We start from the raw sequence: 21,669 nt of genomic DNA, 5'->3' as shown, positions 1-21,669 counted from the left end.
TATATACTTCATATGATTTTATATTTTCCTTTGAAGCAATAGGAAAAATTTTTATATTTGCTCATATGTTTACCATTTCTGAAACTATTAATTCTTCCTGAAAATCTGTATGTCTGTTTTCAACTTCCGTTAGCCTTCAAGATTTCACATCCACTGTCAGTGAATTATCACTGGTTTTCTAATCTGAACATTTCTTTATTATGCTTTTTACTAAATATAGACTTCTAGGTTGACAGATTTTTAAAAATTCTTTTAGCACTTAAAACTTACTGTCTTTTGATGTACACAGTTTCTAATGAGAAGTTAGCAAATGTTTAAATAATTGTTCCTCTGTAATTACAATGTTGTTTCTCTCTGCTTTCAAGATTTTGTTTACTTTGGTTTCCTGCAGTTTGACTATGATGCTTTTAAAGCTTTTTCCAACCTTATTTCTGCTTGAAGTTCAATGGGCTTCTCAAACTGTAAATTTATACCTTTCACTAAATTCATGTATTTTTCTACTGTGTTCTCTCCTTTGTTTTTCTGTGATTCCAATTACACATAATTTTGACTTTTTAATATTTTATACAGGTCTCTAAGGTTGTGTTTCTATTTTTGCAATATATTTCTTTTTGTTCTTCAAATTGGATAATTTCTGTCAACCTATCTAAACATTCATTGACTTTCCCTCTATTACCTTTGCTAGAATGTTAAGCACATGCCCTACTTTTTAAATTCTTTTTTTTTAAATATTTTCATTTGGTCCTTTTCTCACCATGTTATAATTTTTCTGCTAAAATGTTCTAGCATTCATTTGTTACAGACATATTCTCCTCATTTATTAGCATAGTTACAATGTCAGTGTGTTAGTCATCGAAAGGCTTGTCTCTGGTATCGCCTTTTGCTTGAAACTTAACATTTTTGTGCTACTTCATATGTCATATAATTTAGGATTGTACCTTGATTGTATTTTGTGGGAATTCTATATCCAGTTATATTTTCCTGGAAAATGTTGATTTCTGTTTGTTGGTATTAGTTTGGCAGGTAATTAACTTGGCTGGACATAAACGGAAAATTCTCTCTAAGAGAACAGTTCAGATCTCAGTCCAGCTAATTTGTTCTTAGGTAGGTTGCTTTGAGGCAGCTCCAAACCAGTTCTGTGCTTGCATTTTTCAGATGTCAGCTAGACGTGTTTGCAGTTTGTACACAAAACTTGATTGTCTCTCATAAGCACTCCGTCCCAGGATTCCGTTTCAGTTTCTGTGGTTGCCACAGACGCTTTCATCTGGTCGTTGAAGCCAGAAAGTCTGTGTCTCCTTTTGGAGTTTCTGCCTCCCTGCATAGGGTGGGCTGTGACCTGACCTTGGGCTTCAAGCTGGGAAAATTGATAACTCACTCCACGATGGTTCTTTTTCCAAAGTGCCAAATCTTCTCCAGATATGGTTGTTGTTGTGTGTGTGTTTTTTAATTTTGCAAGGTCTTCAGCTCACTGTTATTTTTATATTTTCCACAATTGTATAGGTGTTATATGTGGGAGGGGGAGATCTGGTAGGATGTATTTTGGCTGTTCCAGAATCAAAAGCTGTACTGTCAGTTTTTTTTTTAAAAAAAAAAAAAACATTTAAACTCGATAAGCACAATGTGGGCATATATGTATTATATTTTAAAGATACTCTGATTTGCTAAAAATGTAACTGAGCTTTCATTTGACCTGAATAATTTATTATTAAAGAAATAAAGATTAATAAGTTTTGGCTAGATAACTACCTGGAGCTTACATCCATAATAAAATTAATTAACTATTTTCTTTTCACTTAGTAACAATTTGAACTGGATACTATGAACGATTACATTTATGTCACTTTGTAAAATGATGAAGTCTTATTCAGTTAATCATACATCTGAATGTCACCTCAGGTACGTTGCTGAGGGCACAGATGTAAATGTGAAGCTCAGTTACACCAATGAACCTTCCCCAGGGACACTTAAGCCTACTGAAGACAACGGCAAGATGCAATAAGATATCCGCATATTATTTCTCACGTTATGGTGAAATGGCAGGAGAGATACAGAAATCAAATGCTAGGAAGACTTGGTTAAGAAACTATAATCAAGACTGGCTAATAAAATATTATACATGATATTTTATTAGCGATGACCCTCAAAGGGCACGTGTTATTTTACACAAAGATGTACTGATGAATATATTTACAAAGAGAATCATGTTGACTGATAGGTAGAACAATGTGTGGAATGTTCAGGGAGGAGAAATGAAATATATTTCAGTAGAACTTAAATTTTTGCACAAAAACAGTAAACGTTGGGAATGAGGGTTGGGCTGAAATTTGATAAAGGAAGAGCTCAAACTATAGGATCATTGTAAACTTGGAGGGCCCTAGATTAATATCTGTAATCTAGGAGTAGCGGTTTGTCTACAGAGTTCTAAGTGACTAGACTAGGGAGTTATTACAAAAGGAATAAAAAGTTAGAGGGCAGTTGCAGTATTGAGCCAGTGGTTGGACATGTCCACTAGAGGGGTGACTTTGGGATTGAAAGGAGTGAAGACTCCTCAAATATATCAGTAGTAGCCAGAGAATCTCATAACTGATTAGTCTGAAACACAGAGAAACTGGGATATCAGCGTGAAGGAATAGTTTGTAAAGGAAAAATACAGGATGAGTTGAATTTAACAAATGTTGAAAATGCAGTGGCAATAAGACATAATCAGCAAAGAGCTGAAACTAAAGGATGGAGATGAGTGTAAATACCATGGTTGGAGATACATATTTAGAATCACCTGACTAATTATAATTAATAATAATTAGAGCTAATATTACTATTCTGTATGCTGGGCATTCTGCCAAGTGCTTTTCCCGAATAACCTCATTTGCTCATCAAAACATCTATGTACAAACTAATTTTTGTTTTCATTTTTTATATGAGGAAGCTGAGTTTCAGATAAGTTCAGTTTTTCAAGGTCACACAAATAATCAGTGACAGATGTAAGATTAAATCCCAAGAAGTCTGACTTTCTTAACATCTATTCTCTATGGAGTCAGAAATCAAACTTGATGTCAGGATTCTTTGAAATTGTTGAGTGATATATGAAGTAGGGTAGAAAATAAGAGTCTATAAATAAGATAAATTTGGGGAAGCATGTAGAAAGGATTTGAGAAATGAAAATTAGTAATTAGTAGCAAGAAAAGGGTTCACCTAATCCAGGTCACCATAGCATGAGCTTGAGTGAACTTTTGATGGGAGAAGGGGGGTTTATCTCCTGCCCAACTTTTGTCAAGGTTAAATATGCCAGCTATTTTATCTGCTGCTTCCCTTTCATACATCTTCATCGCCCCCCTGCTCTTTTTTTCCCATTACAAATTTTCATTCAATATTATTTTCTACTAGAGGCCTGGTGCACGACATTCATGCACGGGGTGGGGGGTGTCCCTCAGCCCAGCCTGCACCCTCTCTAATCTGGGACCCCTTGAGGGATGTCCCGACTGCCCATTTAGGCCCGATCCCAGTGGGATCCCAGTGGGATCCCAGTGGGATCCCAGTGGGATCGGGCCTAAATGGGCAGTCGGGACATCCCTCTCACAATCCAGGACTGCTGGTTCCCAACTGCTCACCTGCTTGCCTTCCTGATTGCCCCTAACCACTTCTGCCTGCCAGCCTGATCACCCTTTAACCACTCCCCTGCCAGCCTGATTGATGCCTAACTGCTTCCCTGCCAGCCTTTTTGCCCCTAACTGCCTTCCCCTGCAGGCCTGGTCACCACTAACTGCCCTCCCCTGCAGGCCTGGTCACCCCTAACTGCTCTCCCCTGCAGGCCTGGGTCCCCCCCCAACTGCCCTTCCCTGCAGACCCAGTCACCCCCAACTTCCCTCCTCTGCCGGTTGGGTCACCCCTAACTGCCCTCCCCTGCTGGCCTGATTGCCCACAACTGCCCTCCCTTGCGGCCTGGTTCCTCCCAACTGCCCTCCCCTGCTGGCCATCTTGTGGCAGCCATCTTTGACCACATGGGGCAGCCATCTTGAGTGTTGGAGTGATGGTCAATCTGCATATTACTCTTTTATTAGATAGGATGGAGGTCTGGTGCATGGTCAATCTGCATATTACTCTTTTATTAGATAGGATGGAGGTCAATCTGCATATTACTCTTTTATTAGATAGGATAGAGGCCTGGTGCACAGGTGGGGGCCACTGGTTTGCCCTGAAGGGTGTCCTGGATCAGGGTGGTGGTTCCCTTGGGGCATGGGTTGGCCTGGGCGAGGAGCCTGTGGTGGTTTGCAGGCTGGCCATACCCCCCAGAGACCCAAGCAGAGGCCCTGGTATCTGGGATTTATCTTCTACAATTGAAACTTTGTAGCCTGGAGTGGAGCCCAACCTTCTGCTTGCTCCGTGGCGGCAGCCATTTCTGTTGGGATTTATGTATCTTCTATCATTGAAACTTTGTAGCCTTGAGTGGAGGCCTAGGCCAGCAAGGGCAGGCGGAAAGCTTGGCTTCCTCCATTGCCGGGGAAACCCAAGCCTCCCTCCTGCTGTCTGTGGCTGCAGCCATCTTGGTTGGGTTTATTTGCATATTCCCTCCTGATTGGGTGGTGGGCGTGGCTGGTGGGCGTGGCTTTTGGGTGTAGCGGAGATACGGTCAATTTGCACATTACTCTTTTATTAGATAGAATTAGTTTCAGATTACAACATAGTGGTTAGACCATCATGTACTTTACAGGGTAGTTCCTCCAATGTTTCAAGTACCCCCCTGGCCCTACACATAATTATCACAATATTATTGACTATATTCTCTGTGGTGTAATCTACGTCTCTGTGACTGTCCTGTAACTGTTAATTTGTATGTCTAAACCCCTTCATCTTTTTCACCTGGTCCCCCAAACCTCTGTCCTCTGGCAACCATCAGTCTGTTCTCCGTATCTATGAGTCTGTTTCTAGTTTGTTCTTTAGATTCCATATATGAGTGAAATCATGTGGTGCTTGTCATTCTCTGACTGACTTATTTCACTTAGCATATGCCCTCAGGTCCATTCATGCTGTCGCAAAAGATAAGATTTTATTCTTTTTATGGCGGAGTATTTCCCATGGTGCAAATGTACCACCGCTATTCTATCCACTCATCTAGTGATGGGCACTTGGGTTACTTCTGTATCTCGGCTACTGTAAATGATACTGCAGTCAACCTAGGGGTGCATATGTTCTTTCGAGTTCGTGTGTCCAGTTTCTTCGGAAATATACCCCAGAAATGGAGTCACTGAGTCGTAAACTGCCACCTTGCTCTTGATAACCTCTTGCATTTGTTCTTTCCATTGCTCACAGCATCTAATGTGATGGCATGGCTGCTTTTCCACTGAGGCCTTTCCCTCCTCACATGCAGCGTCACAATCAGTATTGATAAAATTTCACAGGAACAGTTAAGGGAAGGGTGAGTTTCAGGAAATACATTCATGTTACTATATAGGTTTAGACCTATGCCAAATTTTCTTATCAGCCTTGGTTCTAAACTGCTTCTGTGTGGCCAGGGCAGCTCATTGGGCCTGCCGAAGGCCTCCAGCACCCTTGTTTCTCTGCAGCTATTATGAATAGATTCCTGGCATCATAGAAAAATGCTTTAGTTTGTTATCGGTCAGCTTTTGGTTGTTGATTTGTTGTTCACTCAAATAATATATGTCTTTCCTGATAGAATTCTTATGCATAGCCCTAGGAATAACTCACTCAAAGATAGTTTGGAGATTTTTCTCCTTTCTCTTAAAGTGAGAATATAGAGCTCCGCGGCAGGAATTAAACATTCTTTTTGGGCTAAAAGCAACTAAATAGCCAGTATACCATACCCGTTCCCTTCACTGTCACATTTCTACCCAATGGTAAAGGGAGAGACAAAAGAGAACGTCAGACCTGCAACAGATACAACCAAGTATGAATTTAATCAATTCTACATAAGTGATGGCCATTGGACATTCTAAAAACCACCCCTATGAAAGAAGAGATATTGCATTTGGGGTGCTTTGTTTTGTTTTACAAATCTCCTGTTTCACCTGTGTACACTTGCTCATATCAGTTATCAATGGTACTCCTGAAAAAGTGGAAGGAATGATGGGTTCATTTATGAAGGAGCTAATTCTTGAGTGTAGCTATCTACTTGGCCATGCTTGGTTTCTGCCAAAGGGCTCTGCACCAACCAGCTATTAATTACAAGCGTGGAGCATCAGGCATTTTTGAAAGGAAGTGCCCGATAATTAATACCAAGTCCAGGATATTAACTAGCTAGATCTGAAGAACCGAGACCTTTTCTTCTCATAATAGTCATCAAATACAATAGCTGGCATTTTAAATATTTAATAAAATATGAATAATAAATAACACTGTAAATAAAAGGTCAGAAGCTGGCCTAACACTAGGGAACTCTAGCACTCGAGGGGACCCAAGGCTGCAGTATTTATTCTAGGCACCTGCCCTCTGCGTCTCCAGGGGACGGACGGACTGACCTGAAAGGTCTTTCCCGTTTTGGCAAATTTGGTTTTATGAAAAATCTGCTTCTAAGATGTTTGTACTCTGGAGACACTCTGGAGCCCCAGTCTTCATTAAATGAGAAAAATATTAAATGGCTTAATCTCCAGGGTCATATTTATGTTTATATTTCAAAGTAAATTATACAGTTTTCAAGTTCTGCTAGACCTAATCTTTTGAATTTGTGTTTGTTGGTTGGGTGAAATATTGTATCATTTTCGCCTTTACCCTAGAGGAGACTGGCTTGTTTAGTCCCCCCAGTATTTACTATTCTAGTCCCAGATTGGAGTAATTGTAGATGACATAAACCCTGGAAAGGAAATGGGTGAGTAGAATGGATATAAGGCAGTAGCCAAGAAAGCTAGTGGTCAAGTAAATGGCTCTACTGTTGAAGCTGAAGAATGACACCTCACCTGCTGAGAGTTCCCAGCCAGTCCAAATTTGAGAGTGGGTCCTGCACTCCTGTTTCACAGAGCTGATGTAGTTTTGCCCCAGTGGCTAGTGTAGCATCATCACCAAGGCATAAAACCAATACTGGGCCACCAGGATTACTTTTTTTTAACTTTCTACTCTTTGCTGTTGAAACTTCTCATTTTGGGTTTATTTCACCTTTTGACTTTGCTGGCTTATTATGTGCAATGAAATGTATGCAGGTTTTGCCTAATACTTGATTTGCTTAAATGTTGCATGAAGTTGCATTTAAGCTTTGTAGCAAAACAGAATCCTTACTCCATTGTAAAGAATGTAGAAAACACAGTTTGCTCTGTGCAAGATGACTGGCAATTAATGCCCAAGCAGGGAATTTCTAATGAATTTCCCCTGCCCATCTCAAGTTAAGCTCAATATAATGCCAAGTGTGTTACTAAAACCAGTATCTCCTGCAAACCTCATGCACTCTAAATATTCCGATTTCATGTCAAGGGCATAGGGAATACTGAGAGTTGGATAGTGTACTATATTCAAATACAATATAAAACAAAGCAGTTAAAAGATCCAAATGCTCTCTAGTTTTCTTTGACTTTACTTTTTTCTATTATTTATTCTGAATTGTATTTTATAGCAAAATGTTTGAGAAATCTGAAACACAAACAACATAAGGATGACTAAATATTTTGTAGGCTTAATGATTTATTAGTATTTTGCTTTCTATGAAATTCTAATCACCAGATACGTTTGTCACTGCAGATGGGACATACAGGCTACTGATACCTCAGGGGATTACAGAATCCAAACATCTGTAACAAGGGGAGGAAAAGTGAACCCAACTGCAATATACTAAATTTTAAAGATGGAATTAATGAAAAAAATGAATAGAAATAAAAGTTTGTTATTAAGGCCATCTTGTATTTATAATTACTGAGAAGCTATACACGCCTTAGAAGTCTTTATTCTGTCCTTTAAAATGTAATTAGATATAAAAACACAATCTAGATAGAAGTTGAAGAAATAAGCAATGCTCTTCATTCCATTTTTAGTTGGATAATGTGGAACTGAGATAAAAACTTGCCATAATTAATGCAGTCCACATCTTAGGTTATTTATACAATTGAAACACCTGGTTTATAATTGGCTGTTTCACTAAATTCAACCAGATATTTTCTAAACATACGAAAACCCTACTAATTGGAAAACATGTAGAGGGAAGGGTTGTTTTGATTATGTGAATTTACGGGCTTAACTGAAAGGAGTGAGGGATGTTGGACCTGAAATGTATATTGCCTCTAGGATGTATAGTGCCATTTAGTTGTTTGGAAAAGACTTGATATATACTCCTGTTCTCATGATTTGTCTCCTTTTGATAACACCAAGTACAAGGGAATGACAGATTAGCATTTGTTTCTGATGACTAATTTGCTGATTTATTCAAGTCATTTTAATTTTTAAAAAGTGTTTTGAGGAGTCTGCTAGGAGATGGGATAAGTTGAAAAAAATCTTACAGTCATGTGGAGAAGATAGATAGATGTGTAAACATTGGTTACCTCGCAGAACAGACTTCGCCTTGTTATAAATTCTAATATATGCAGAAGTACTTTTGTGTGAACTTTTTAAAGCTGTATGATCTAGTTTAGGCATATTTTGAGTATTGCCTTTGAAAATAATATTCTTAATGGAGTTAGGATTTGGGTAGAGAAAGAAATGCTTAATCACTAACACAATGAAAAGCATAACATAGTTGCATGGGTTCTGAGGCAGGCCTAGTGGGGTCTCCCAATGAATAGCTCCTTCAATACTCAGTGACTCAATGTTCACATCTAGAGCATATATATGACAATAGTATTGGCATTACAGAGTTGTTTTGAGGATTAAAATACTTTATGCATTCAAATACATGTATGTATTTAAGCAGGCATGTGTGTATACATGTACATGTAATTTGATCAATAGTTGTATATAGATATCACTATAGCTAAACCTACAATATCTTTCTCATTTTCTATATCTTAAAACACATTGTAAGTACTCTATATAAGTTTTATCTATTATCAATTATTATTTCTGTAGCTTTGGAAATATAGTTTGTATAACACATAAAACATAAGAAATAAATGTTGTACTTTTGAAAATTTATATGATTTGATGACAGTTGATAATAATTTTTATTGTTCAGTGTTAGGCATTATAATCTTTGGTTCCCGTAAGTTAGAGATGAAACAGGAAAAATGATTTCTTGAATCAGGAGAATCTCATTCTAAATTGGTAAATAGAGTAACTCTTGAACTGGGCTTCAATCATGGCTTATTTGATGGACAGTCCCTGTGGAGGGACACCTAAAAATGAGACTTCTGTTCTCCAAGAGTCCAGGTACCTTACACACACACACACACACACACACACACACACACACACACACACACCATCTAGTTGTGGAATGGTTTACTCTGATTCCATAATTTTACTTTCTCTGACTTAATTGGACTTCAGTGAAAAATCTTAAATATTTTGATAATAGAATAGAGAATCTTAGTCTTTTTTTCCCACAAAGATTGTTCTAAGGTTTATTGTGGACAATTCACAAACTGTAATGGTTCAGAGCTATGGTTCTTCTGGACTAACAGATCTTTTTGTGTTCAATAGCAAAATATATAAATTTTTTGAAAAGTAATTTATTACCTGAATATTTATTAAATTAGATAAGGGGTCAGCAAACTAGGTCAGTGGACCAAATCCAGCCTGGCATCTGTGTTTGTCAATAAAGTTTTATTTGAGCACAGCCATTCTCATTCTTTTATGCATTGTGTAGAGCTGCATTCATGCAGCAATGACAGAGTTAAGTAGTTGTTGCAATAAAGACCTAAAACATCTACTTCTGGACACCTTTGAAAAATAAGTTTGCTGACTCTTAGAGACTCAAAATCCATCATAATATGAACCAACTTCATTAGACTAATGACCATTTATAAAATTTGTCTCCATTTAGTTGTATCTTCTCACAGAACAAGACCATTTACTGTCCAAACAGTAATGTCTCTTGCTGATATTTAGTTTTATAATTTGGCAATGTTATACAAATGCAAAGCAGCAAGGTTGCAAAGCTACATTGTAAATCTTTCATAAAGCCACAGGATTTTATCAAGTAGATGACAATGATATTGGAGAACTGTTCTAATAATTTGAAAAGCCATTGATTAACATGGCAGCACCTGGCAGTTAGAACAGTTAACAATCTAAAAAGTTATCTCCTAAGGAAAAAATTGACAAAAATAATGAAATGTTTGGTGCTTTAAAGGCATATGATTTATTGTTTAAATATCAGAGTTGAGTTGAGTGGCCCTTGGGAAACTTATGAAGCCCTGAAATATTTTGGATAAAGATATTTTTAATGGTCATACCAAAGTTAATTTTAAAGTGAAAAATATCATTTTATTGGTATCACAAATTATTAACAGAAAACAATGCCCTGAAAACAACTGATTTGTGAATGAATGGCTAATTATAAATGTAATCTAAATATTTCTAAGTAAAAAAGTAACTATAGTTTAGAATTCTAGAAGATGTAAGTAGGCATGTCATGATTTACCAATTACTCTAAAACACACACACATACACACACACACAGGGGTTCCCAATAGGCTCAAACATGAGTTGCAATCAAATATTTTGGGGAAACACAGATACATTTTTGCATGGATGTTTCAACTCTTACAACATTAGCCTGCTATTACATAGTGTTTCCAAGAAACTTTTAAAGTAGAAGTCTAATTTTTTTCATATTCCTTCTTGCTTTGAATATAGCTTAATTTGGCTGAAGCATCAACTTTTCTGATTGTCAAACCATGGCTATTTTACATGTTATTTTAAAAGTAGGAACCATGAGCAAAGAAAATATAAATATACATGAAAATAGTGCTTGGCATTTTATAAATGAGAAAAAAAATAATTTGGCCTTATCTTCCTGGATAAAAATATTTTCAGGAAAACTTATTGCCAAATTTCTAATCTGTAGATGCAGTTAAATTTGGATTTTGTTTGTATTTTCTATATGTGTGCATAAAATGTTACAGGTATTTGAGAGCAAGCACAAAATTTCTCCAGATTATTTTTCTGCTGGTTGTATCCACTTACTTTGTCTACCTTCATGCTACCATTTATCTTTGGAGAGACTGATAATCATGCAAATCCCTGTGCTAACTGTGTAGACTAGAGATAATTTGGCCAGTGTAAACTCCGGTAGGACAGAAGATTCGGTGGCAAAAGTTTTCCTTAGGCTTATTTAGTCACCATGAGAACAGCTAAGGGATCCAGAACTTGGACTCTCTCATTTGTCTAAGTTCTTAACGTTGAGGAGTTTGTTTAAATTGATATAGGTGCCAATTATTACTTAAACAGCTCAATCCCAGGCTTAGTTAAAAAAAAAAAAAAATCATCCTAAGGAAAACATACCTGACAGATTTTTCAACTTAATGATAGATAATGTCATAGATGTTTTCTCGTATCAAAGCCAACACATCATTTTCTCCGCTTTCTGGTGTTATGAATGGCATTTAGTTTAAGGTTTTCTGTCTTTTCTAGCACTCCCAAGTGAGTTAATATTCTCATTTTGCAATGAGGTTTGCAATCATGACAGAAAAGGTTATGTCTTTCAGAGACAGATTTCTATGCCCAGTGAGGTCTCGCTAGGATTTTATCAGCACTCACTGAGATATGCTGTTCCGTGTCAGATAAATGTGTCCACTGTCTTCAAGTTAAGCTAAAAGTGTAAGTTGAAAGTAAGTTTCGTTTACATTGTGCTTTGTACCTGATAATTGTTGATGAGTTAGTTATTTTCATTAAAAGCAGTTAACAAGAAATGATTCAACATTATACATGGGCACATTCTTATACCAACATGCTGTTCATTTTGACTTTGGCACAGCATATAACAACAGTGTTTGCTACTGTAGGCAGACATATTACATGGCCTGTTTTTTTCTGACTTATAAATTACATTCTCTACTAGAATTTTAACTACCTCAGATGCTCACGGCTCGACTCAGAATCAAATAACACATATACGACACACATTGTTATGTACCTGGGTTGAAGAATCGTTTTTGTCCATGAGCCACGAAATGTGTTATGGCAAAGTGCTATGCTAAGAACGGATGACATGGAATGTCAATGTGCCAATAAAACTGAACAATTCAGTACTGAAGGCATCACTGTTCTTCTAAGCAAGAAAATTTTTCACATTTCTTCAACCGAGGACACAGATCCCAGGTCTCTGCTTTTCAGGTTTTACTAAGATTAGTGATTTTACAAGATTGTGCCCAATAATAATAATATATCTTCTTTCTTCATGAAAGGCAAGCCCATTCATTTGCTTATATCTGGGTATTTCTGTCATAAAAGGGAAGGCTCTTGCCTGGCCAGTGTGGCTCAGTGATTGAGTGTCAACCTCTGAACCAGGAGGTCCTGGTTCCATTCCCGGTTGGGGCATATGCCCAGGGTTGCAGACTCGATCCCCAGTGTGGAGCCTGCAGGAGGCAGCCAATCAATGATTCTCTCTCATCATTGATGTTTCTATCTCTCTTTCTCCCTTTCTCTTCCTCTCTGAAATCAATAAAAATATATATTTAAAAAAATAAAAGGGAAAGCTCTTAATTGACAACACAGTTGCAAATGGACTGAAGAAAGTTTCCAGATATTCACCTTGGTTATATGCATTATAAGAACTTGAGTCAGCTCTTACAATCTCTCAATTTCTAACCCCACCCAGGCACCTACTACAGTGCATCTTGGTCCCAAGAAGATAGTGGAGCAGTAACACTAATGTTTTCTAAAGTTTCAGCCCCAAATTCTGATCTAGCCTCTTAGCATATTGGATTTGGGCCCTGCTTGGATATTTAAAGCTTCTTTGAGATGTGTTGTGTGAGATTCAACTAGAGGGGCTCATTGAGAGAGGCAGGACCACTTCATAGTTACCAGCTTGAATTTAAATGTCTTGGTCAATGTGCTGTTTAAATTATATGACCCCCTGTGTTTTAGATTCCTTCTCTGTAAAATAATAATAAGTAGTATCTACTTCATATCAATTAAGGATTTAAAGGAGTAAATATAAATATCACATGCATATAAATATCCTCGAAAAGGGTCAGGCAAATAGCAGGCACCAGTAGTAAATGCAAGCTGGTGTTGTTATAAATCATTATTCAACTACCTAATTGTATCCCTGCTTCCTAGGCTCCTTCTGAGATTTGTTTGGACGTCCTAATCCTATTAAACTTCCTTTATAAGATAAAAAGGGAGAGAAAAAGATGGAAAAACACACATTTAATCCCCATTCTTACCATGGTGTAAACCAGCCGTGGGCAAACTATGGCCTGCGGGCCGGATCCGGCTGTTCTATCCGGTTCTCTTGCTCTCCCCTCCGCTCCTTTACTTTGAATTTATATTAGTTCACACAAACACTCCATCCATGCTTTCGTTCCGGCCCTCCGGTCCAGTTTAAGAACCCATTGTGGGCCTCGAGTCAAAAAGTTTGCCCACCCCTGGTGTAAACCCTCTTCAAAAAGGTAACCTGATTCACAGTTACTTGGGTCAAACAACCAGAATCATCCTTGAAAACACAATCAACCCTTTGCCCCTTCCAATCAGAAACCAAGTCTTATGTATTTTACCTGTAAAGATATTTTTAATTCCTGCTCTCTCTCCAACTCCACTGTTGTTACCATTCTAACACAAACCATTGTCATATTTTATCTGTTATATTTTCCAATCATGTCAATACTTATTGATAGCCCATTACATTTAGAGTAAATTACACAGTTCTTATCTACCTATCTATCTATCTACCTATCATCTATCTATCTATAAAAGCCTAAGTAACCCTTATGACTGAATGATCAGAACAACCGGAACGACCTGCCGACTGGTCGCTGTGATGCGCACTGACCACCAGGGGGCAGATGTGAAACAGAGGAGCTGCCCCCTGGTGGTTAGTGTGCTCCCACAGTGGGAGCACTGCTCAGCCAGAAGCCAGGATCACGGCTGGAGAATGCAGCTGCTGCTGCGGGAGCCTCTCCCACATCCGCGGCAGGGCTGTAGAGTGGTGGTGGTAGTTATGGTGGCGGTGGCTGGCGGTGGTGGTTGTGGTGGTGGTGGCGGTGGTGGTGGCGGTGGCAGCGGTGGTGGTGGTGGTGGCAGTGGCGGTGGCTGGCGGTGGTGGTGGTTGTGGTGGTGGCAGCGGTGGTGGTGGTGGCGGTGGTGGTTGTGGTGGCGGTGGCGGTGGCGGGGGTGGTGGTGGTGGTGGTGGTGGCAGTGATGGTTGTGGTGGTGGTGGCGGTGGTGGTGGTGGCAGCGGTGGTGGTGGTGGTGGCAGTGGCGGTGGCTGGCGGTGGTGGTGGTTGTGGTGGTGGCAGCGGTGGTGGTGGTGGCGGTGGTGGTTGTGGTGGTGGTGGCGGTGGCGGGGGTGGTGGTGGTGGTGGTGGTGGTTGGTGGCGGGGGTGGTTGTGGTGGTGGTGGCAGTGGCAGTGGCGGTGGCTGGCGGTGGTGGTGGCGGCAGTGGTGGTTGTGGTGGTGGTGGTTGTGGTGGTGGTGGCGGTGGCAGCGGCAGCGGTGGTGGTTGTGGTGGTGGTGGTTGTGGCGGTGGTGGTTGTGGTGGTGGTGGTTGTGGTGGTGGTGGTGGTGGCGGCGGTGGTGGTGGCGGTGGCGGTGGCGGGGGTGGCAGTGGTGGTGGTTGTGGCGGTGGTGGTTGTGGCGGTGGTGGTTGTGGTGGTGGCGGTGGTGGCGGCGGTGGTGGTGGTGGTGGCGGTGGCGGGGGTGGCAGCAGGCACAGCAGGCTGGGATGAGCAGCAGCGGAGTTGCTCCGGCCGCCTGCTGCTTCTGCACTGCTACATCCCTCAGGGGATGTCAGATTGCCAGGGTTCCACCAGGGCCTGCGGGGATCTGCCGAAACCCAGCAGTCCAACATCCCCTGAGGTGTCCCGGATTGCGAGAGGGCGCAGGCCAGGCTGAGGGACCCCACCCATGCATGAATCTGTGTCCTGGGCTTCTAATGCTCTTTAAATGTCTAATGATCTGGCCCCACCTAGCCATCCAACCTCATCTTGCTCCCTCTATCAACTCACTACAAGGCCCCACACAAACTTATTTTTATTTTTCTTCTGCCCTTGGAATGACTTGTGTGCCTTCCCACTTTCATGCATCTTCATCATCTCTGGCTGTACTACCCTCTGATCCTGTTTTTGCCCATAAGGCAAAAGTGCCTCAAGTTCACTAGAACCTCCTTGAAGGTTGTATTTTTGTTTCCCACTGCATAAACAGCAAGTACCTTACAGGTGTAATAAATAAATTTCCACAGTGCTAAACTGGGTCAGGTCCTGGCGTCAGGATTTTATTTGTTTCTTGTCTTTTTTATTTTCTTCTTTTTTTTAAAAAAAAAAAAAAAGAAATTATTTATTTTTATTATGGATATTTTTCTTTTTTAAAATAAATCTTTATTGTTGAAAGTATTATATATGCCCCCCCCATTGCCCTTTCCCAACCCCACCCCACCCCCAAGCCTTTACCACCTATTATTATTAAATGTATTGGGTTGACATTAACAAGTAAGATCATATAGGTTTCAAGTATACATTTCTATGATGCATATTCTTCATGTTGCATTGTGTGCCCAACCACCCAAAGTCAAATCTGCTTCCATCACTACATATTCCAGCCCCTTTACCCTTCACTAACTCCCACACCCCTTCCCTACTGTTAGCTCTGTCTCTGAGTTTGTGTTTGTTTTTCTTGTTTGTTCCTTTGTTGCTTTCAGTTTTACATCCTGCATTTGAGTGAAACCATGTGATTCTTAACTTTTTATGTCTGACTTATTTTACTTTGTATGATGTTCTCACGATCCATCTATGTTGTCGCAAATGGCAGTATTTCATCTTTTCTTATGGCTGAGTTGTATTTTATTATATATAGTTATATATATATACCACATCTCCTTTATCCAATCATTTATCAAAGGACCCTTGAGCTGTTTCCATGTCTTGGCCACCATGAATAATGCTACAGTGCACATAGGGGTGTATATGACTTTGCAAATAAATGTTTTCAAACGTTGGGGAGGGTATGAATTTATAATCATAGCTATTATAATTCCAGAGACCAGCTTCTTTTTTTGGGTTAATTTTCACCAAAGGACCTTTTCCCCCCCCATTGATTTATAGAGAGAGTAGAAGATAGGGAGGGAAAGGGAGACAGAGAGAGATAGAAACATGATGTGAGAAACACATCCATTGGTTGCCTCCCTCATGTGCTCTGACCTGGGCCTGGGATGGGGTCAATCCTGCAACCCAGGTACATGTTCTTGACTGAGAATTGAATCTGTGACCCTTTGGTACACAGGTTGATGCTCTAACCACTGAACACACTAGCCAGGTCATAGAGACCAGGTTCTTAACCACTGTGACACTGTGCTGAGTCAGGTCTAACAACTGGGGATTCTCAGGTATTTGTGGTCACTGTGTTTTATCCTTAGACACAAGTTGCTCAGTATTCCTACCTTTGTGAGGTTTTAAAATGATTGAGGTCATTTTCTCTGTTAGAATATCATTTCTGGGTAAAATAATAACTTATTCATTTGCATGTATGTGGCTTACTAATCATGTGTTTATATATACTGATACACACTTCCATGCCCCTTTAAATCAGACATCCCAGTTCTACCCTTGCAAATTTACACATGGTGTTTCTTTCCCCAAAGTTCTTCCCTAAAGATATTTCCACCTTCTTTCTGCCTCCTAGTATTCCAGCACATTTTTACAGCTAACCACTACTATGAGTTGATAAAGTGGATGACTTTATATTCTGGCTTAGTGCTTGCACACAGCTTTCAAAACATACCTGGAAATCATTAGCTTTTAAAGGGTTTTATGGAGGTGTCTTTCATAAGATATTGAATGTTGTGCTTTTGTTCCTAAATAAATCAACTGGCCATTCAGACAAGTGGGGAAAACGAAAAACATCTCTGTTCCCAGGCAACACATGCCTATTGTTATCCGCCTTCCTGAGGTCTTTTTCTGAGAGACCATTGCTGTTAAGATTGTGAGCAAGTTCTTGAATGACAAATTGTTTCCTGTAATATGGTCATAATGCACTGGATGATAGATTGATGCAATATGGACTTTAATTAATATGAAACATTTTTTATGAAAATTCCCTCTTCTCTTAGGAGCTTTATAAAAATGATATCTTGAAAGGGGGGACGGCCATGGATAACATGACTTAATTCCACTTTCTGTTATCACTGTTTGAGGTGATTTCCCTTCTTTTCCCCTGTCTATTTCTTATCCGTTGGCTAATGTTATTTGCAGGGGTAGTCTTTATAGAATCAGAGACTCTATGAGATAAAAGGGACTTTGAGAGGTCATGATGTGGAAGTACTTCATGCATGCTGTCGTGAAAGATAGCTAAATCTTTAAATTTCACAAAAGCGGAAAGCCCATATGCTCTATTTGTTATTCATTTGTATGATCGCAAGGCAAGCTTTCATTTTTTTGGCCTTTTCTCTCTCCAATTCTTTCTTCCTTAAGCCTAATGCATTTCATTTTCCCCAGTTATATTCAATCAGGTTTGGCTATTTTTTCTTAAGTTCCTACAATACTGAAATATCTGGATAGATAGTACCCATGTGTGTGCATTGTCAGATGTACACTAAATTGAGTACCAAGCTGTGTGACCTTTGGTAAGATCTGTCTTCTTATCCCTGTCTTCTTCCTTTTCAGAGTAAGGTTTGTGTTGATGGCTAAAGTCCTATAATCTGTATACATGAAAATAAACCAGTGGAGATAATAATAAACATGACACCTCCTAAGAATGTTTTAAGGGCTAATAGACAACACTTAATAAGCAGATAGAGTGATGGCTGGCAAATAGTTTTCTTTTGTTTGATAGCTGTCACTAATAAACTATTCATTTAATCCTGGAAAGAGTAAGTTTAATGAATTGAGAATATGAGAAATAGTATCTACTTGTCTGCACACCTTAACAATTTCAGATGCACTTGGGAGATATATACAAAGCACTAAGATTCCTATGTTTAGTATTTGTGTAGGAGGCCAACTCAGTACTTAATTTCCTCCATCAGCACCTAAAATAAGCTTGGTGATCCTAAATATTTTCACTTCTTGGGTTGTTGTGTTGGCTATTAGTTGTATATTTTATTTTATTTTTGATTATTTATTTTTAAATATTTTTATTGATTTCAGAGAGGAAGGGAGAGGGAAAGAGAGACAGAAACATCAATGATGAGAGAGAATCATTGATCAGCTGCCTCCTGCATGCGCCCCACTGGGGATTGAGCCCACAATCCGGGCATGTGCCTTTGACCAGAATTGAACCCGGGATCCTTCAGTCCGCAGGTTGACGCTCTATCTACTGAGCCAAACTGGCTAGGGCTATATTTTAATTTTTTAGAAATACATCCCATGCATGCGCTGAGACCTAACTAATGCACAACACACTACTTGAATAATCAAATAAGTATTACTTCTTAGGATTTAATTTATGGGCTATGTTTTTGGGAATATCACGTTGATATATATACATATACACTGAGTGGCCAGATTATTATGATCTCTGAATGCATAATAATCTGCCCACTCAGTGTATATCCTATATAATAAAAGGATAACATGCAAATTGTCCCCTCGACCAGGAGTTTGACCAGCAGGCAGGCCGGCCAACTGCCCATGTCCCCTCCCTTTGGCTAGGCTGGCCGGACCCCACCCATGCACGAATTCGTGCACTGGGCCTCTAATATATATGCATATACACTGAGTGGGCAGATTATTATGCATTCAGAGATCATAATAATCTGGCCACTCAGTATATATCTACACTAATAAAAAAGAAACACGCAAATTGACCGTACCTCCCCAAAGCCCACCAGCCAATCAGGAGTGAGTATGAAAATTAACCCAACAAAGATGGTGCCCACAGCCACAAGATGGCAGCGCCCAGTCCTCCCAGCCCCGTGGGAGTCCCTGGTCCTGTCAGCACTGCGGGGAGGGCAGGGAGTGGTGGGCAGGTAGCAGGGCATGGGGGCTTCCTTGGCATGGTGGCAAACCCCCCAGGCCCTGCAGACAGAGCCAGGACAGCAGGGTATGGGGTCTTCATCTCCATGGCTGCGGCGAAGCCCCTAGGCCAGGGGTGGGCAAACTTTTTGACTCGAGGGCCACAATGGGTTCTTAAACTGGACCGGAGGGCCGGAACAAAAGCATGGATGGAGTGTTTGTGTGAACTAATATAAATTCAAAGTAAAGGAGCGGAGGGGAGAGCAAGAGAACCCTCCGCTCTTTCGGCTCCGCGGGCCGGATAGAACAGCCGAATGGGCCGGATCAGGCCCGCGTGCCTAGTTTGCCCACAGCTGCCCTAGGCCCTGCAGAGAGCAGAGAACCATGGGGAGTGGACCTAAGCCATCAGTAGGACATCCCCTGATGGCTCCTGGATTGGAGAGAGAGGGTGCAGGTTGGGCTGAAGGACCCTCCCCCCATGCACGAATTTTGTGCACCCAGCCTCTAGTGTATATATATGTATCAATACATTTTTATAAATATCATAAATCAGGTCTCAAAAATTCTTGTAAAAACATTATGCAATCATTTTAAAAGCATGTAAATTATATATACAGACTTATTTTTTCTTGCTATATTCAGTGATCACATGGTTTAAATCAGATTAGATGTTGCAAGATCTTAGATTGGCTTGGACTCAGCCCATAAAAATAATGAAACTATTTTTGAACCATTTTCCAGCGATTCAGATCAAATTTACTGTACTCTTTTCTTTGTCAGCAATATATTACAAATAAAATTTGTTCTCAATATCTTTCTTCCGTTTTCTTTTAACATACTACTTTTCCCTTAACAATTTACTTACATTAGATATCATAAAAAGTCATTAGAAAAATTGTTTCCCAAATTTACCCTTAAAGGATAGAAATAAGGAAGAATCAGGTTTTGTAAGAAAATAGTTTTAGGCAATCTGACCATATCCTGCCCCTATTTACCTTATTTCGAGGGATATTTTGCATGGTTATCTGGATGTTAATGGGGATCCAAGCGGGAGTGCCTCCTTGGCCAGGAATCAGAGCTATAGAGAAAGGGCCGCCTGATCTAAAGGGAACTCTACAATCAAAGGAAAGCTGGGTTTCCCCTTAGATTCTCTTGGGAATAGGATTTGAACACAGAGGAAGGGAGCATGTACAAGGTAGAGAGGCTGGACACTCAGCCACTAGTAATGACTAAACTGGCTATTTTTAGAAATATTTACAGGAGAAGTTGAGGTGGTTGCATTTTTTTTTTTTTTTTTTTGGAAGTATTAGAACAAAAGGAAGACAGAGAGTTGAGAAATGAGTGTCAGGGACATGAATTATGTAGAATCATGATTCAGTGTACCTCTACCATGGATTAAAAGTGACTAGGTTTTTTTATTTTTTAAAAAATTCCGGGTCTTTCTAACCAACCCAATTAATGATAGTGAGCTTTATGTTTTACTGGTAATCTCCTCAGGTTTTTAACCTAGGAAAGGATTTGTACATTATACTCATTGAATCAGATTGGAATAAATAATTTAGAAAGTGATTTTGTCATGCAACTCTTATCTAATCAGAGAAACAAAGAAATTCAATATTCCCTAATTTTGCTTTTCTAGATATTTTTGTTTTGATTTTACTGAGTTTTTTTAAGGTGTGATTAATACAAACACCGGTAAGTCAAATACATGATTTCTCTGTAAATGACAGTAATTTTGGCGTTACATTTGCTTAACTGTTTTTATCTGAGTTTTAGTCTTGCATATTTTTATTATCTTTTGTTTTTTTTTCACATGGGAACAAACCCATCCTCCAAATAATAACAGGTTTCTTTAGTGAAAAAAAGGATAGGATAAATCATGCAAGTAAATCTTACTCAGTAATGGTTTCTCTTCAAGTAAAATGCCATTTTAAAGATGTGGTCAACATTTAAAGTAAATATATATTCTATTACAGACTTAAATTATTTGTGAAGGGTGTTTTTGCATACTACATATTAAATAGTTCAGTAATCATAATACTCTCTATCTTTTCCTCTCACTTTACTAAATGTTCCTAAGTGCTATAATACCCATTATCTTAATTGGTTTTGACAACACACTTGAGTTGGTTTGGACAAGCATTTGACCATGTGAAAAAAAGAAAAAAAATTGTGCTATTTTAATGGGCTAATAAAAAAAATGCAAACCCTACATCTGTACAGCAAGACAAATATGAGAAGTTTTTTAGTGAAATTAGAGAATTAGATAAGCAGTAGATTTATTGATGTCTAGTAGAAATATTAGTATAGTTGGTAGTCTCTTTTCAAATGACATACATAAAAATGATTTTATAATAAGGGTGCTTGTACAGTTCTTTTACTTCCACGAGTAAAATTCTTTAAAAGGCTTTACCATTAGATTTACATTTAATTAGAATATGGTAATTATTTCCAAGTTCCTTACCGGTGCTTGGTATTTTTCTATTTCTCCGATATCAGGCACAGTTTAGGACTCCCTACTAGTTTCCTAGGGATGACATAACAAAGTGAAAAAAAAAAAAACAGAAAAAAAACACGAGTGGCTTCATACAATGGAAATGTACAGTCTAGCAGTTCTGGAGGCTTAGAAGTCTGAAAGCAAGATGTCAGCAGGCCACGCTCCCTCTGAAGGGAGCATGCTTTCCTTGGC

General features: G+C 39.3%; 1 pseudogene across 1 annotated transcript in view; it reads left to right on the top strand.

The window, feature by feature from the left end:
• The window catches only part of LOC308250645, a 66,443-nt pseudogene extending 50,690 nt beyond the window's left edge, over positions 1-15,753 (top strand). The window contains exons 2-3 of the transcript in view: positions 14,020-14,586; positions 15,731-15,753. The product of the transcript in view is annotated as an uncharacterized misc_RNA (transcript). The remainder of the gene's footprint in view (positions 1-14,019; positions 14,587-15,730) is intronic.
• The last annotated feature ends 5,916 nt before the right edge of the window (positions 15,754-21,669 follow it).

The sequence above is a fragment of the Plecotus auritus genome, assembly GCF_963455305.1.
Source record: "Plecotus auritus genome assembly, chromosome: 6".
In the NCBI taxonomy this organism is placed as follows: domain Eukaryota; kingdom Metazoa; phylum Chordata; class Mammalia; order Chiroptera; family Vespertilionidae; genus Plecotus; species Plecotus auritus.
Note: the sequence above shows the minus strand (reverse complement) of the source record. Positions and strands in the feature narration are given on the sequence as shown.